Source organism: Tribolium madens, unplaced genomic scaffold (assembly GCF_015345945.1).
Source record: "Tribolium madens isolate multiple individuals breed KSU strain unplaced genomic scaffold, Tmad_KSU_1.1 Scaffold_19;HRSCAF=116;Tcas5.2_LG9, whole genome shotgun sequence".
Taxonomy (NCBI): domain Eukaryota; kingdom Metazoa; phylum Arthropoda; class Insecta; order Coleoptera; family Tenebrionidae; genus Tribolium; species Tribolium madens.
Genome location: NW_025400983.1, coordinates 14,732,919 through 14,750,279, shown reverse-complemented (window position 1 = coordinate 14,750,279; position 17,361 = coordinate 14,732,919). Strand labels below are relative to the sequence as shown.

The 17,361-nt window shown below is 34.4% G+C and overlaps 1 protein-coding gene and 1 long non-coding RNA gene across 2 annotated transcripts in view; one reads left to right on the top strand and one right to left on the bottom strand.

The window, feature by feature from the left end:
* Positions 1–17,361, bottom strand: part of LOC123015967 (solute carrier family 25 member 35-like) — a 145,966-nt gene that overhangs the window by 88,580 nt on the left and 40,025 nt on the right. The gene's annotated exons all lie outside the window — the stretch shown is intronic.
* LOC123015972 lies at positions 10,651–13,626 on the top strand. Its single transcript, XR_006413417.1, has 3 exons — positions 10,651–10,742; positions 12,252–13,114; positions 13,170–13,626. It is a non-coding gene; the product is annotated as an uncharacterized LOC123015972 (long non-coding RNA).

Below are 17,361 nucleotides of genomic sequence, written 5' to 3'. Positions count from 1 at the left end.
CCCAAACATTATTTTACACAGTCTAAAAGACACTTTGCTAAATAAAAATGAAACTCTTAGTCAAATCAAACAGGATTTGTCCACAAGTGAAGTGTATTTTTTTAATTTTTTCAAGTGATGCGAATGAATTTAGTAAAATGCGTGAGGGACGTTTTTTTTTTTAAATTTAAGCATTTCTTTAAGAAATTTTTAATTTTTTTTTTGCAAGTCTTCAGTACATCTGACACTTTCTTAGTCCCCAACTGTCTTTTGTAGCACTATGTTTTGAAACGTSTCGAATRACATTTTTTAAAATTTAAGCATTGCTTTAAGAAATTTTTAAATGTTTTTTGCAACTCTAGAAATTTTTTAAACCAATTCATCTGACACTTTTAGTCTCCCCAACTGTCTTTTGTAGCACGATGTTTTGAAACGTCTCGAATGACATTTTTTTAATTTAAGCATTCCTTTAAGAGATTTTTAAATGTTTTTTGCAAGTCTAGAAATTTTTTAATCCAGTACATCTGACACTTTCTTAGTCTCCCCAACTGTCTTTTGTAGCACGATGTTTTGAAACGTCTCGAATGACATTTTTTTAATTTAAGCATTTCTTTAAGAGATTTTTAAATATTTTTTGCAAGTCTAGAAATTTTTTAATCCAGTACACTTTCTTTTTACTTCAAGCCAAAGTAATCCGAAGTAACCCGAAGTGGCCTAAAGTGACCTGAACCGACCTGAAACTACTCCAACTGACCCAAACATAATTTTTTTTAAATCTAAAAGACACTTTACTAAATAAAAATGAAACTCTTAATCAAATCCGATAGGATTTGACCACATCAGCTAGTATCTTACTAAAGCGTGATAGCTGCATCGCATCACACCCATGTAAAACGTTCAATTAACCATCTCTCTCGAACAATGCGGGGAAAGGGGAACACGGTGAATTTTGCGGCCCACTATAGCAAAAAATATGAAACTTTAGACAGTAAACGATGATGAAAAATGAAAATTCTATCCAACCTTTACTGAACGGGACGGGTGATTTTCGTTAATTCATATTATTTCGGCTAAAAATTCATAAAAATGAAAATTTTACAAAAAAAATGCACCAAGAGTGCGTTGAATTTCAATCATTCTGACACTTTTGTCAGTTGTTGTCATTTCGCGTCAATGTGGTTCATTAAGAAAATCAAACGAAAACCTCGGTAATACGGTKATAAACGTTGTGTGTGATTTGAAAAAGGCAAAAGGGTGACGTTATTAGTATTTGTGCAAAGACCGGTGTTGTATTTTTGTAAAGCGCGAGTTCGAGTTGGTGCAACACACCAGAGGTGCGAATGCTCAAAAGGACGAATGGTCAGAGGTCCGAATGTAGGCATTGATCAGCCTGCTTAAAATGGAATTGCAAGCACTTGGAAAACAGTTTCTGGCCGTGTGATACACAAAACTTTTTCGGCCGACAACATTTTTCAATTAAAACAAATTTATTGTTAAATTTTCTCCGGCTAGGGAATTAATTTTTCTTCTATTGGTAGCACTCACTCCACGGTGTAATGATTTAAACTKAAAATAATTTTATGAYATTTGTAAARTAATTAAGACTTTTGAGAAGAAAATACAATTGCATTAGTTGAAAATGGATACACAAGATACGCCAGAGCATATTCAAAATGTGGCAGAAGCTGCAATTCAAAATTTATTGGACCAATCGTTATTGGAAAGAATACGATTTGTTGAAGAAATGGGCTTCTGAAAATTTTCTTAAAATTCGATTCATTCTAATTCGACTTTTCGGTCAAAATGTCGTATGCAGTGAAATGGTGTAGAAATACGACGAGATTTGGGCCCGAAGGAATCAGTTTTCACCGGTTAGTCATTCATCATGGTTTGAGGTTATGTTTACATCGTTTTTGCAGACTTCCAAAAGGTGATTTGATGGCTGTGTGGAAAGCTGTTTTAGGCTTGAATCTTGGATGAAAAGTGGCAGTGGACAGAATTTGTAACAGAAAGAGAACTATAGAACAGACTTGACATTTCAGTGTCACTCAATGCTACCAATACAAAAACTTTCATTTAAAAACCCTGTTTTTATTTTCTTGCCAAGACACGCAAATGGGTGTTTTCAAGACGATTTGGACGATTGGAAAATCACTAATTTTAGACGGAGGCCGAAAAAGGAAGTCAAATTTRAGATGACGGAAATAATGCATGAAATGTACGGTGAAAACGATGCAAAACCAGTGTCGAACATTTGCGGATCAGRTATTGTGAGTTCTACTCGGGGGCGAAGTCCCCGACAATTTCGAATCAGGTAGTGTGAGTACTATTCGGGGACGAAGCCCCCAACAATGTCGATATTTGCGAAGTAAATCTACTTGAGGAGCGAAGCCCCCACATTTTTCAAATCAGATAGTACGAGTTCTACACGAGGAGCGAGCGGCTGTCCCAACGACTACTTCCACAAAACATTTGCAAATCCGGGAGGATTTGCCCGATATAGCTAGTACTTACTCTAAAATTCGACACCTACGGCATTGACTATAAGAGTAAGCATCCCAAAATAGCCGATGCAAAAACCATCACTCTCGCAAGACTTGCAGGGGCAGTGCCACAATTTGTTGTTGCTCTAATGCACATGGGCATAGGAAAAGTCTATGTTAACAGGGACGATTTAAGTAGGGCTTTTGGTATTTACTACCAAGAGCTGTACTGACTCAGATGTTTTCTGGAATTATCCCAAGATCAAGAGTTGGTAGTGAGCTCTTGAAGCATTGCTATGCATACTCCTTTCTCTTTGACCGAGTAATCAACCCCAATACAAAGATTACTGATTTCTCAGCATACTTAAATGAAATCAAAACCTACGTTAACGCTGCAAATAACTCTGACTTATACTCAGATCACTATAGGCGAGCTGTCCTAGTGAAAATTGACCTAATGAAAATAGAAGCGAAAGTCTTTAGTATGACTAATTTAGGGAGGAAAATAATGGAGATTGGCTCGGAATTATGGTCACTAATATCTAATAGATATGATGTGCTGTCTGCATCTTCAGCATTACAATCTCATCTCCAAGACAAGAGCATTCAAAATGCACATATTTACGAGTCTTTAGAACAAGGCTTGCCAAGTGCTAGTGGAGTTGATTCAGGATTCAAAGAAAAGAAAACAAAACAATCAAAACCAAAACCCACTCAGGAACAGAAAAAGATAATTTGGAACCTTTTAGATGACCAAGCATTATATGATATTTCAAGAGTTCTTGGAATTGATGATGTGGAAAAATTAAAACTCATAGTTGATGATGTCAATAACAAGCTATCTTCAGCCTTAAACTTATGGGAGAATAACAAGAGTGCCGCATCTGTAGAAGTAGTTATCAGCTGCATCAAATCTGAATACCTACCTATTGTGATCGATCAAAAAACTCTCTACACATACATAAAAACTAATTACCCTTCGTTCCTCAAAGAACCTCAGTGATAGCCTTTCTCGCTGAATTGAGCATCCAGTATCATTAAATATAGGTTTAAAATTAATATGTTACTTTTAACATTAAACATAACCATATCTTTTCTCTACAAATTAATCTCTTTAGAATATGAAATAAACCAGAAAAACAAAAAATATATAAAAAATAAAAACCAATAAAATTTAAGTTTCGAACCGGACAAATGTGGTGAACGAGACGCTTGAGCAGTGACCGAGTCAAATTCGAATCCATGTGCGTGTTATGAGGGAAGAGTCCTCGTTCCTTCAGCAGCAGCTTCAATCCAAGGACTCTTCGAAAACTCTTCGAATTCGAATTTAGCGCTACTTCTTGGGGTGGAAATAGATGTCACCCAACGGATGGAAAAGGGAGGAAGCGGGTGCAACGGACCAACGCTCTCTTTCAAAGCAACGAGTGACCGAACCAGACGTGCCTCTTGTTTGTTTTTAAAAGTTTTCCTTTTGTTTGTTTAAATGTTTTGTTGTTGTTTAACTTAAAATCAAAGCTCCTGTAAAACCTCGCCGTTTTGTCGAACAATTAAAGCACCGATTAAGTGAAAAGACACCTGCTGCGACAATCGGTTTTCCTCGTGTGTGAACCGCGTTTTTTGTAAAGTTGTGTCATTTCCTAATTTCCCAGGACATTAGCCTGTTAGGGAATTGTTGAATTCTTTAATTAAAACGCCGTGTAACTAAGGTGCTGTCGGAAGATTCGCACCAATAAAATCCGCCATCGCGGTATGACGTCAGGGACGCCATGATATAGTTTGTAAGGTGTATCCATAAAAATACCTCCAATCTGTCCAATCCGTTTAAGTTTCATATTAATTTGTATTTATGCATGTGAATTAGGGTTTTCTAAATCTGTATTAACAATCATTTTTGTCTTTGCTTTTTAAGTCCCACCACAATGGCGGTTTTATTTTTTTGACAAAAATGTTACTTTGACAATTACCTAATTAATTATTGTAATCGGTATTATCGGCAAAACAATAAAATTCTGCAAAGATTTGTTGTTCTCATTATAGCTAAATATTATTGCTTTTTAACACTTTTACTTGGGAATTACTGTTTCTACGAATCGTAAATTACGTTTTGAAAATCCTACTTTCCGTTCATCAATAAAAGTTGATAATTAATGACTGTGAAAGGGTAAATTGGTTATATAATTTGTAACACTTTATTGATTATTCTTGTTAAATGTTAATTCTTTATTGAAAAAGAACGAAAACAATATTTTTGTTGTTATTGAAATGATTTATTTATTACTCCGAAGGCCGGTTTATAGAAGGAGAATTAAAAATTATTTACTGTTAAAATTTTGTTCACCCGCAAATTTGAGCATTTAATTTTATTATATTTAATTTAATTGGTTATATTTAGACACGTTAATCCACCGTTTAATCGCAACCAATTTAATGACTAGTGACTAGAAAATATGCACTAAAAACAATTCACAGATATGCAGTCAAAAATGCATCAAATTCTAAATTTCATAGTTTTTCACAAAAAGAGGTCTCTTGCGTTTTTTCGATAAAACTTACCGTTTTTGAGTAAAATCAGTTTACAATTTGTCTTACAGTCCATAAAAAGGGTAAAAATTAAAAATTAAATTTGTTTCACCGTTTAGGAGGCCCTAACTCTCGCTACCTAACTCTCTTATGGAACATTCAATGTATAGTTCTGTCACTGTAGAGAAGAAGTTAATCAACGGATTTTAGTAAAACCGACACTATTTGAAAGAGCATTCAATTTTGTACACTTTAACCGAGCAAAATTTCAAAATTTTGTTTCTAAAATCATTTAAATACAAAACAAATTTTCCATAAAAATGAGAAATTCGTCAAACTGTCTAATTCAAAAACTAAAAAGAATTTGCGGATTTCCCTCGGTTAAAACGTAGAAAATATACATTTATGACGATAGTTTTAAATTCGACGAAAATATCTTAATAAATAACAACGTTATTGTGGTAGAATTATTTTCAATCTAAAATTCCGTTTAAAATTTGTAATTTACAACCAGCCCTTAAAAGCTAATGCCTGCAACCGCAAGTACAATCTCTAAATTACTTTATGGTACTACCCGCGTCCAACCGTTCGGTACCTGCTAAGTTACTTGGGATAATTTTGTTTCCAAACAGCCGTTTTTCTGTGAATTCTATAGTAAATAAACGAATACCTACATTGTGATATCGAGATCTATCCATTTTATTTTACCTTTAATTATTTTTTTTTATAATTTTCAGCAAATCTTAATTAAATAACCTTTGTTTAATAATGTTTATAACACATCTAACAGTAGTTGTGATTGAAGAGATAGGTCTAAATTGACAAAACTGAAACCGATCCCCCGTGGTTCCAATCCGTTCCCCGCTACCCGCTCAGGCATAAGGGCATCTTAGACAAATTTTCCTTCATTTGGATTTTCGTCTGGACAACTCCAAGAAGTCTTTCGTTTATCTCGGTCTTTGTTAAAAATTTTAATAGTTTTAATTCGTGTATGTGTTTAGTGTTGTGTTTTTAGTTTAGTGTTCTAGTTATATTTAGTGAAAGTTACTTTTTTATTGTATTGAACGTAAGTACTTCAAAAAATCTTTATGTATTATTTAATATTCCTACCTATTTCTATATTTAGGTCTATTTTGATTTCGGTATGGCCAAAGCAAATGGAAAAAATGTGAGAAGGCTTTCATCTAGAAAACGCAGAAAGGGAAATGTGGAAAACTTACGGAATAATAAAAATGTAAGTAATCTTTTTCTTTTTTTTTAATCATTGGCCTCTAGAAAATAATAATTAATAGCAATTAAAGTACTATAGTGATCGTATCTTGAGAATGAAATCTTGTTTTGTTTTTGAGTTATGCGATTTTTTTTGTTAAAATGGCAACTTATACAGAGTAAATATCATTTGCCTCCAGAAAATAATGATTAATATAAATTAAAGTAATACAAAAATACTTTAAGCAAAAAACGTCTGATTCCATACTTTTTATTCACCTGGTATGAGTTTTTTTATAAAAAATGTTTTGTCAAAGATTTGCAGCGATCCACAAGAAGACCTAGAAGTTCCATCTTTTGAACACGCTACATCTCCGCAGGAAGCCGCTGAAACATCTCCAGAAACTGTTAATAATAATACACCAGAAGAATTCTTGGAAACTGTGGAAGACATTTCTCTTATAAATAAATCTAAGGAAATTCCCACATAAGGTAAAACCTGCTTAATTTTTGTTATTTGCTGAGTATCAAATTTTCTTTTTATAGAACCCGTGGAAGGCAACCGAATTATAGATTTCCAATATATTTTCGAAAGTCTGCAAGAAATCTCGAATCATTCAAAAGTATTTGAATGCATTCTACAAAATGTACACTTAGTTAAAGAGATTCGGACAGGATTGATTTCGAAATTTATTTTAAAATGTGACATGTGTGGGTTGTCTTTCCATTTAAATTCTCAAAAGACTACCCCTGATAATCAAATTGATTTAAATACGTGCGCTGTAAATGGMATCATGTCAATTGGGGGAGGTTTTTATAACTTAGAAGAATGGTTATCATGTTTAAACATTCCGTGTATGTCTTCAAAAACATATTCTAAATATCACCACAAACTAGCACCACAATGGCAACAAACTGCGGAARACGTAATGAGTAAGGCTGGAGAGGAAGAAGCAGAATACGCTCGTTCCATAAATTCTGTTGATGAACAGGGATTTCCATTAGTACCAGTTGTGGTGGACGGTTGCTGGTCCAAAAGAAGTTATCGCAGTAACTACAGTGCGTTATCAGGGGTGGCAGCTATAATTGGACAATATACAAAAAAAGTTTTGTTCTATGGTGTGAAAAACAAGTATTGTGTTATTTGCACTAGAGAAGGTGGAAGGGATAAATTGCATAATTGTAATAAAAATCATTTTGGAAGTTCAGCAAGCATGGAATCTGAAATATTGGTGAAGGGCTTTCAGTCCAGTGTACAACAACATGGAATAAAATATAAYATTATGATTGGAGATGGTGACAGTAGCACTTATAAAAAAATCATTGAAGCTCGGCCATATGACAATTTAACCGTAGAGAAAGTGGAGTGCCGTAATCATTTACTTAGAAATTTTTGCAATAAATTAAAAAATCTTACGACTAATACTTTCTTTTCACTGCCACAACGAAAACTTTTRGACACAAAGATAATGCGTATGCGAAAGGGAATTAGAGGTGCGATCAAGCACCACAAACTTCAAAAAGACAAAGTATCTGCCACGAAGGCACTAAGAAGCGATATTTTGAATGTTGCGCWCCACGTTTTTGGCCAGCACAGTAAATGTTTACCATAYTTTTGTACAAGAACCGGGGAACCGAATGAGATAGAAAAGCTATCGAAAGAATTTTTTGAAAAAATTTTAAACATTTGTACCGTTCTTGCCAATCATTCTCGGAGTTTATTGTACGACGKAGACAGCAACACCGTCGAACAATATAATTCAATAGTTGCGAAATTCGTTGGTGGAAAAAGGATCAATTTTGCATTATCAAATTCCTACAAGATGCGATGTGCAGCTGCTGTAGTCACGTGGAATACTAAAATGGTTCATTCCGAGTTTTTACGAAATAAATCTTCTCTAAGGAATTCAAAAATTCTGCGGCGCATGGAAGTGAGACGTCTGCAAAAAAACCGGCGGCAAAAAATGAAACGAGAAACGAGAAATTACAAAAAASCAGCTGTTTGTGSAAAAAACAATGAGACTTGTGACTACGGCGACTCATGTCAACAGCCAGACCTTCCAATTGAAGTCTACCGGGAGCTAGAAGAAGAGTTTCTTACGAAGTTGAAGCGGTCAAAAGAAGAAATTGAAGCATTGGAAGAAGAAACTCGTTTTCAAAGCAGCAGTGGAAGGTGGATGGAAGAGCGACGAAAATTATTGACCGCTTCAAATTTCGCCAAAATTTGCAAACGACGAAAAAATACTAATTCGTCCAAACTTGTGAAAAGTTTATTGTATGGGACAAAAAATCTTCAAGTGGCGTCACTAAATCATGGGAAAAATTGTGAAGATATTGCCAAAAGAGAAATTGAGAATTTATTAAATGTTAAAATAAAGCCTTGCGGCTTATTTGTAGATTTTATAGATTGTTATTTAGGAGCATCACCTGATGGCATTATAGATAACAACACTTTGGTGGAAATTAATTGCCCATACATCGCCTACAAACTGGGGCTTACACCTGAAGATGCTATTGTTCAGAAGAAAATAACATTTTGGCATATAAAAAAACAACAAATAGAAATAAATTACAATCATGATTGGTACTACCAGATACAGGGCCAGTTACATGTCACCCAAAAACAGGTATGTGTTTTGGGAGTATGGACTGGCCCAAATAAAATTAAAATTGAAAAAATTGAAAAAAATGATAAGTTTTGGGAAACTAAAATGACATTATGTTTACAAAATTTTTATAAAAAATGTTTATTGCCTGAACTTGTAAATCCTCGACAAACTCGTAGCATGCCAATTCGGGATATCTTCCTATAATGTAAAGTAAATAAATAAATAAACTATTTAAAACTGAATCTGCACAAATTTATTCAACATTTATTTTCTTAAATTACCATAAATTACATATTCACAAAAATTATTTTCCAAATGCTTTTTAGATGACGTTAATTAATTAATTAAACAAATATATTGTATTTGTTTTTTATTTTAAAACATCATTATTATTACAAGATTTGTAGCGAGTTTGCTTCAAATAACAAAACCCATGCCTCAAACTTGCAAACTGATCGAACTGATCATAAATGTAGATAGTAAATTACTTGGGAGGGTAGCCGGACACATTTACAGCCCTGGCTCTGTTGGTGACAGCTAAATTCGACTTACGAAATTTCAAGGTCGTGTTAGGTAGCGAGGCGTCTTAAGAGGCCCGTGATTAAAACTTTCGACAACTAATCTTTAAATTCGTTCAGGTGTTTAAAAGTTATCAGCTGTACCAACTCTTGTAATTTTATCTATTCTGCAATAGTGGGAAAACCCCATTAAAAACGCTTCTCTTTCAAGGGGTGTAGCTCGCTTACGTAACATTTTTTGATACATGTTCATAGGAAACTTTTGTCTTAAAATTGAATATTCTATCACCTGTTTAAGTTTGTAACAATAAAAACGGAACATCCTGTATATAGAGCAAATGGCACGTTATCGAAAACAGAAGAACTAGACGAATTACTGCAGAATTTTGGGGTTAGATGTGTAATGCCAGCCCTGGAGAAATCGTCCAGGTGACACCTCCCAATTTTAACGCCCACCAATACATTCGAGCACTCGAGGAAGTAATGCTGCCTTCTATTCATGCTCTTTATCCACTGGAAGAATTGCTTGAACACGCAATAGCTTTTGTTCAAGATAACTGTCCGATCCATCGGGCTCGAATAGTTGACGCCTGGTTTGCGAATCATCCCGAATTCGAAATTATACGATGGCCTCCTCACTTCTAAATCCTATAGAGATTTTATGGGGCAACATATGTAGTTCGCGAAAGGCGAAATTTTCAACCTAACGTTCGCGAACGAAATTTAGAAGAATTGGCGCAGAACGTCAATAACGCTATTCACAAATTTGTCAAAATTTGGTGAATAGTATGCCTGGACGACTTCAGAAATGTTTAGCCAATAATGGATATCACATACATTACTGATATTAATTAGTGATTATGATAAATTCAATATTTATAGAATCTATAATTTTGGGCTTACATTTAAATATATAAAATTAAATAATTAAATTTAGACATTTTGTCTTTAAGTATAATAATTTAAAAAAATATTTATAATATTTAATTGATAATTAAAAAATTACAATAACTTGTGACGGGCTAAAAAGCCCTTGGTGTTCTTTTTAATGCTGAAAAGTCTTTGATATTGTAAAGAGACCAAACCTATGAAGTTAAAATGCGGTCAAGAACCCAGACTCTTCCGGGAGGCCATAACGTAAACACAATTAGAGCAGGCGAGTTTTTCGCAGACGGCGCGGAATTTTAAGTGCTTTGTATGATTCACAAGATTTCATACTTAGGTCACCTAGGATGACCTCTCCCCGTGCATAGGAAAAATCCGATCTAGGGATGACGTGTCGGGCCATAGCATAAAAAGGCGAAGACGCGACTCTCGAGTAACCATTCTGTATACAGCGTGAATACACGAGTAGTTACATTGTGAGCCAAAACAGTTTTGTGCTAAGTTCACCTTCTGATTCCGATTTTTGTCATAAGAAATGAGTAAGTTTTGATTTATTTTTCCTTTGACTGTTCACGTTGCTCCGACTTACCATGCCGTACCATGTTATGATTTTGTTGTGGAATTTCGAGTGAAATGTCACCCGTAAACGTTATCAAAATTTCCAAATTATTTAAGTAATGATTTGCTAAGCTAAAGCGTTTGGGCCGGGATGAACTTGAAATATAAGTGTTGAAAGATAGATAGGTTCACGAATCAAAGTAATGACGACAGACATTTGGTCTCTGGTTACAATTCACAAACCCCTAGTTAAGTTTAAGATTTTAGTTTCATTTATTGTTTATTTCCTATTAGAGTGTTAAGTTGACAAGAGAAAACCAGAGATGTCATACGATGCAAGATAAGCCCTGATATAGCAATTACAATGTTTTTTCCAAATTGATAAATAAATACAGTTTGATTGTTTTTCCTAATTTCGTTAAAGTCCATAGTTTGTGTAAAATCTTTGTATTTATAAACGTGCCATAATCACCATTTGTTATTTTTACCAATTTCCGTAAAAATGTAATAATGTCTCTTAATTAGTGCCTTTGTTGATCACTTTGTATTTAGAAAATAGTTTCAGTTTTGTATTATGACTTCGATGAGGCCTAAAATAGGAATACTCCCTATTTTAAACAATTGTTTTCGCTTAACATTTATTTACTCTTTTGTAAAATTCACTTATATTATGTTAAACATTTTATTTTATTCCAAATACATTAGTTTAATAATTAAATGCATTTTTAATTGACTGCACCTTACTCTCCTGAAATTGATTGATCTCACGGGTTGGCTGAGGTCCTACGTTCAAAGAAATTTAAACGCTCTATTTGGTGGGCCACCGCTCGCCCAATATAAAGGTAGGTTCAAAAAGTTTTCAAAACTCAATAACCCGCCACAAACTCACGCTTTGTAGCATTATTATTTTTCACAGAATTACCAATGTTTAAGTGAGAGATTATAAGAACCAAACACACGTTTAATTATAATAATTATTATTAATGAAATAATATCCCATGACAAGATTTTAGTTAAAAGAAATATTGAGGCTAAATGCCAAAGCATTTTTATTAGATGGCAGATGGTTTATGACTGCGGTTAGGTAGGAGGACCCAAATAATGAGGGTCGATTTATAGACACTACATTTTCTACTTTTCTGAGTGTACCTTCATACATCGATGGGGTGACGCCTTTGATCGAGTAAAACTATACAAAATTAATGTATGCAACTTACTCCAGTTGAGTTTATTTTTGCTCGCGAAGTCGTATCTTATGATATGTATATTATTTTACTTTGATAGATATTTTAGTGCCTGGAAAACTATTTAAAAGAAAGCGTAGACGAAATACAAACCCTAAGGTTTAAGGCGACTTTAACACAGCATCATAGGAGTTTATTATCAAAATTAGTGGTTGATTTTGAATATTTTTTCTACGAAAATTAAAAATATTACTTTTTAATATTATATTAATATTACTTTGTAATAGTACTTTGTTATTTTTATAGAGTGCCTTTAGAAGAATTGGAAAGGGGTGCCGAAGAAGTTCCACTAGTATTTGTAAACGGGCAAAAAGGAACGTACTTTACACCTTATAAAAGAAAGACAAAAAGCCGCCAAGAATTCATGCTGGCGGTAAATTTGTTAATAAGTATACTACCTACCGGAACAAGATACAAAGTATTCATCCAGCTGCTACCACTTCTGTTTCTGGTATATTGTTTTATTTTTTTATTTTAGTTATGACAACTATTGCTTGCTTATTTTTCGTAAGAACTAATACAGATGAATCTGATGATGACAGCACTAAATGAACAAGCAGTCGCCACCGGAAGTTTAAAACCCAAGACAACAACTTTCAAGAATCCTGCAGTTACTCACGAGGTGAACCAAGCCACTGTACTGAATATGGTAGAAAATAATCCCCAAATGACCGAAGAGACCGAAATTAGTGACCGCTTATCAGACAAACACAAGTATCATCCTTTTCACTTAGAGTTGCATCAAAAACTTTATGGACAAGATTTTGAAAACAGGATATTTTTTGTCGATGGACCGAAGAGCAAATAAGGTCCAATAACAATTTTTTTAATAAAGTTTTGTTCACCGATGAGTGTAATTTAAAAAAAAAAAAACGGCATAGTAAATAAACATAATATGCACTACTGGGCCGTTGAGAAACCCCACTGTATGCGTCAACAAGCAAACCAAAATTACTGGTCCTTAAATGTTTTGGGGGACGTCGTTATCCATAATATTGTGGTAGCTACATTTTTCTTCGGGAGGCACCTAAATGGGGAAATTTACGTTAATTGTTTACGCGAATATTTAGACGGTATGCTGGAGGATGTCCCACTTAAAATAAGACAAGGTATGTTTATAACGTCTTACAAATTCATAAATATAACAACACAATTTTATAATAGATATGTGATTTCAACAAGATGGGGAGCCTCCTCATTACAGCTAAATAGCTAGAGCACAATTTGAAGAGCAATTTGTTGAAAGGTCCCATCCTATGGCCCTCTAGCTCTCCAGATTTAACAGGATCTGATTTCTTTTTGTGAGATAAGGTGAAAGAGATGGTGTATCAGGAAGAACCTACTACCATTAAAAATATGCAAAATCGGATATGAAACGCATCTGCCGAAATTAACAGGCGAAATCTTGCAGCAAATCAGAAAAAGTTTTCAAAGGCGCCTACGGGCCTGCATTGAAAATAATGGTCATCATTTTAAACATTTGTTATGTAAATTAAAACGTTTACTTAAAACTTAAAAAGATGTTTTTAATTTAAAATAATAGTTACCGTCCTAGAAAAATGACGAGACATCACTAACATCTGCATTCGACCTTCCAACATTTGCAAATCATGCAATCTTACCCCAACTGCAATTCCCATTGTTACCTAAATTTGCGATGGCACAAGTAGCAGGTCATAAATAAAAATGATTTTAAAAGTTAAGATGGAAAATTACGTTTAATTCAAAATTTAATCAGTATTTTTTTTCTGATTTCGCAAACAATTATAGAAAGTGAATCCACGTGGGTCAGTATAAAAATTGGAATCAAACTCTTTGGGAGAAAACTAGTTTTTTGGCTTTGCAAATGAAAAATTACCAAAAAATGATAAAATGTACCTTAACAACGCCCAAGTAGGTGTGAAAAACAACTTTATTTAATTAGAAGTGGGAATTTATTTTCTGCGCGTAACCGATACCGCACCTGGTATATGGATAAATTATTATAAATAATTGTGAGCAGAAACCCAAGCCTATTATGCTCAAAACAAATTGAAGAGAAACTAGCGACGATTCAAAACAGCTGTATTAAGTCACTGTTCGTTCATTAAGAACATATAAATACTTTTCCTCATCACCATTTCTTAAAAACGTCTAACTTGAACCTGAATAGGGTTAACCTGTTACAGTTACGAGTATATTCTGGTACATTGAAATAATTATTAAACCGCTTGTGCCCACGGGCGCATACTTTATACTGTCTGAAAAATTAAAATAACGCTTATGCATCAGAATGTTACAAGAAATCATTTTCTGGTACACATTTGTACCAAATGTATTTAATACGTCATCCACATGTAAAGTGGTCCGTTTCGGACGTGGCGAGGCGAGACATTAACCGAAAATAGTGTTTAACAATATTATTAAATACCTATACAAATACATCAAAGATTTACAATGTTTTCTTAAATTTTGAGGACATGATATAAAAGCAACATTAAATATTCTGCACTTACATCGACGTAGGTTTCCAACAAACAATACGACAACTCAAACATCAAACTATCGGAAAACACGAAATCATCAACAACGTGTATCATCCCGTAACATTTCGGGTTAGGATGTATCGGAACAACAAAAACTTGATGCTAATGATTTTCCAATTGACAGAAATTGTGTAGTCAACATCACTACAAATCCGGTGATAGAACAAATGATGGAAGATAAAGTGGTGGAACCTTTAGCTCCACAAAAACCATACATTGAAGATGTAGATGAAGTAGATATGTCTAGACACAATAAGGTTACATTCCGCGAATTTTATCGTTATCGATATCAAATTCGTGATGGATTTTCAATATTACACAATTGTAGACACCTTTTCCAGCAGTATTTAGTCGTTACTTCAGTTAAAGTCAAAGCCAATAATCTCTATTGGATAAAGAAGAATCAAAAGACATTTGCTGTTGCTACATACTAGTTGTTACGAAGACATTTGCAAGAACGAGCGGAAAAAGAAAATTTACGTACGAGTATAGGTAAAGTAACTATTTTACCAAGCGTATTTATTGCTGGTAATCGAAATAAGCAGATATTTGGTGTCGTCTTAAACTATATGTACGTTATCGAATTTCACATCACATTCAGTCCAGAGAACAAACTAAATGCAGAAGAATTATTGATTGTGTTGTTTCTGCTCGAATACCTGACTAATTAAGTGAACCTAGAACGTTTATGTATAAAAACATTTCATCCATCGGCCATGTGGTCCAGTTGTAATTTGTATATCCGTACGCGATATGCATAAAAATGGAGTGTGCAGTAAAATGTATCCAAAAAAAATTCCTGATAATATCATTTTGGTTAAAAATAATGTCGTGAAACAACCTGATTACAAACGTCCCAATGATGGTGTAACTATAGATTATGAAGAAACAATTGTAGATAATCGACGTGTCGTTCCACATAACAAGTATCTGGAACGCTACGATTTCGCAAGTTGCTTTACGACAAATGTAATGTTGGTTGCATCGAGAATTTGGTCAGACTCATTATTCCTCGTGAATCAACCTGTATATAAGGTGTATACGTTACCAACGTTCAATAACTACAAGTACCTGCAGCACGTCGACGATCAGCTTCACCGCGACCACGAAGACGACATGCCGAAATTCCACATAAAGTAACATATCGTAAAGCATTAAGAATACAGACTGTAGCAGATTTACGTCTTTGTCCTCCAGAACTAAGATCTCTGCTAATATGAGATACAACGTTAGCAATTAGCTATCGTACAAACATTCGATCGGCATATAGTTTGTTTGCAATGGTATCATTTAAGGCGAAGATTCCAGAAGATCGAAACATTAGTCAAAGTCCTTGGTGCTTCAATGTATGTAGCCAAATTTATCATTGCGATGCCGTCATCGCCTTCAAATTCGTGATGAAAATACACAATATTACACAATAGTATAAAACTTTTCCAGCAGTATGTAGTCGATGCTTGAGTTAAGCCGAATCGAATAATCTCTAGTGGATAAAGAAGGATCAAAAGACATTTGCTGTTGCTACATACAATTTGTTACGAAGACATTTGCAAGAACGAGCCGAAAAAGAAAATTTACATACGAGTATAGGTAAAGTAACTATTTTACCAAGCGTATTTATTGCTGGTAATTGAAATAAGCAGAGAAAATATTTAGATGCTATGTCGATTGTAACGAGACACGGTAACCCAGACCTATTTATAACAATGACATGCAATCCTAAATGGCCGGCGATTCAACAAAATTTAGAATACAAACTAGCTATATCGGGCAAATCCTCCCGGATTTGCAAATGTTTTGTGGAAGTAGTCATTGGGACAGCCGCTCGCTCCTCGTGTAGAACTCGTACTATCTGATTTGAAAAATGTGGGGGCTTCGCTCCTCAAGTAGATTTACTTCGCAAATATCGACATTGTTGGGGGCTTCGTCCCCGAATAGTACTCACACTACCAGATTCGAAATTGTCGGGGACTTCGCCCCCGAGTAGAACTCACAATACCTGATCCGCAAATGTTCGACACTGGTTTTGCATCGTTTTCACCGTACATTTCATGCATTATTTCCGTCATCTCAAATTTGACTTCCTTTTTCGGCCTCCGTCTAAAATTAGTGATTTTCCAATCGTTCAAATCGTTTTGAAAACACCCATTTGCGTGTCTTGGCAAGAAAATAAAAACAGGGTTTTTAAATGAAAGTTTTTGTATTGGTAGCATTGAGTGACACTGAAATGTCAAGTCTGTTCTATAGTTCTCTTTCTGTTACAAATTCTGTCCACTGCCACTTTTCATCCAAGATTCAAGCCTAAAACAGCTTTCCACCCAGCCATCAAATCACCTTTTGGAAGTCTGCAAAAACGATTTAAACATAACCTCAAACCATGATGAATGACTAACCGGTGAAAACTGATTCCTTCGGGCCCAAATCTCGTCGTATTTCTACACCATTTCACTGCACACGACATTTTGACCGAAAAGTCGAATTAGAATGAATCGAATTTTAAGAAAATTTTCAGAAGCCCATTTCTTCAACAAATCGTATTCTTTCCAATAACGATTGGTCCAATAAATTTTGAATTGCAGCTTCTGCCACATTTTGAATATGCTCTGGCGTATCTTGTGTATCCATTTTCAACTAATGCAATTGYATTTTCTTCTCAAAAGTCTTAATTAYTTTACAAATRTCATAAAATTATTTTMAGTTTAAATCATTACACCGTGGAGTGAGTGCTACCAATAGAAGAAAAATTAATTCCCTAGCCGGAGAAAATTTAACAATAAATTTGTTTTAATTGAAAAATGTTGTCGGCCGAAAAAGTTTTGTGTATCACACGG